Source organism: Camelus bactrianus, unplaced genomic scaffold, assembly GCF_048773025.1.
Source record: "Camelus bactrianus isolate YW-2024 breed Bactrian camel unplaced genomic scaffold, ASM4877302v1 HiC_scaffold_15, whole genome shotgun sequence".
Lineage (NCBI taxonomy): Eukaryota > Metazoa > Chordata > Mammalia > Artiodactyla > Camelidae > Camelus > Camelus bactrianus.
Window position 1 is genome coordinate 137,501 of NW_027413928.1, and position 1,776 is coordinate 139,276.

At 77.5% G+C, this 1,776-nt stretch overlaps 1 non-coding gene across 1 annotated transcript; it reads left to right on the top strand.

Annotated features, from left to right (window-relative positions):
• The first annotated feature begins 966 nt into the window (after positions 1–966).
• LOC141576696 (5.8S ribosomal RNA) lies at positions 967–1,119 on the top strand. The gene has a single exon (XR_012505113.1). It is a non-coding gene; the product is annotated as a 5.8S ribosomal RNA (ribosomal RNA).
• The last annotated feature ends 657 nt before the right edge of the window (positions 1,120–1,776 follow it).

The following is a 1,776-nucleotide window of genomic DNA, read 5'->3' on the forward strand; positions in this document are numbered from 1 at the left end:
AGCTTCGGGCCTCTTCTCCCCGTCCGGCCGGCTCTCTCCCCTCGCCTCCCGGTTCCCGCCCCACGCGCCCGAGGCGCCCTGCCCGCTTGTGGCCCGCGTCCCGTCGTGGGCCCCCCCTCGTCCCCCGTGGCGAGAAGGGGGACCCCGGGAACGCGGGTGCGGGTTGGGGGTCCTGCCGGGCCTTGGGGGGTTGGGGGTGTGGAGGTGGGAAGGAGGGTGGTCTGTCGTCGGGACGCGGGGGGAGGGCCCTCTCCGCCCGGCCTCGTGGGGAGTGGGCTTAGGATGCCGTCGGCACGCGTTGGCGTGTGGGACTCGGTGGCGTGGGCGGTGGCCGGCCGGTGCCCGGTGTGGCCCCGTGTCGAGGGCCCGCGGCGGCGAGGACCCCCGGCCGTGGCTGGGGTGTGGTGGTCGGCGTCGGGGCGCGGTGGCCGGCGGTTGGGGCTGGTGGGGGGGGTCCGTGCCGTCCCCGCCTCGCCCGCCTCGCCCTCTCCAGGTACCTAGCGCGTCCCGGCGCGGAGGTTTAAAGACCCTCGGGGGAGTCGCCCGTCCGCCTTGGGGTCGGGGCGGTCGGGCCCGTGGGGACGTGGGAGGTCCGTCCCTCGTCCCACGGACTCCGCCTCCACCGGGCCGGGGCGCCGCGCCGCGCCGCGTCGCTGACCGCCGCCGCCGCCGCCGTGTCCGTCGGGTGGGGCCTCACCCGGCGGGCCCGTCGGACGGCCGGTGGCCGCGTGGTGGCGCGTCCCCGCGGGAGGCGGGAACCCCCGGGCGCCTGTGGGGTGTCCGAGCCGGCACGCGCGGTGTCGGTGCCGGCTGCGCCCCGTTGTGAAACCTTCCCGACCCCTCCGGTCTGATTTCTCTCTGACTCGGCCGGCCCGAGGCGACCCCCCCCCTCTCACCCTCCCGGGGTGGGTGGGGGCGGGAGACGTGCCGTGCCACAGAACCGAAGGCAGAAGAAACTTCTCGTACGACTCTTAGCGGTGGATCACTCGGCTCGTGCGTCGATGAAGAACGCAGCTAGCTGCGAGAATTAATGTGAATTGCAGGACACATTGATCATCGACACTTCGAACGCACTTGCGGCCCCGGGTTCCTCCCGGGGCTACGCCTGTCTGAGCGTCGCTTGACGATCAATCGCGCCCCCCCGGGTGTGTGCCCGCGGGGTCGCGCGGCTGGGGGTTTCCTCGCAGGGCCGCGGTGCCCTCCGTCCCCCTAAGTGCAGACACGGCGCCTCTGCCGTCGCGCCGTCTGTCCCTCCTCCGGCCGGTCCCGCCCCCGCGCCCGGGAGGGTGCGGGGGCGGGCGGCGGCAGGCGGAAGGCGGCAGGCGGCGTCGAGGCCCGGGAGGTGCCGCCCGCGAAAGGGAAGGGAGAAAACGGGGAGGGGGGAGCTCGCGCGTGGCCGCGGCCGCGGCCGCCGCGTTCCCACCGGGAGCCCCTCCTCGCGCCGCAAGCGTTCTCCGGGGCGCGTGCCCGGGTGCGTCGCGGTGGTGCCGGGGTGGGTGGGGGCGGTTAGGGCCTCCGCGCCGCGCCGCCCCCACCCTCCCGTCGCGCCACCGCGGCCCCCGCCTCGCCCCGTCGGGACGGGCGGCTCCTCGCCGTGGCCGAGGCGCGCGCGCGGCCGCGCCCCGGGGATGCGTGCCCCGGCGGCGACCCGCGGGACGCCGCGGCGTCGCCCGCCGCTGCGCGCTTTCCCCCGGGCTGCGTCCGCGGCCGCGCTTCGTGCCCCTGGGCCCCCGGGGCGGCGTTCTTCGGGGGCGCCGCCGCCGCGCGTCCGTCGCC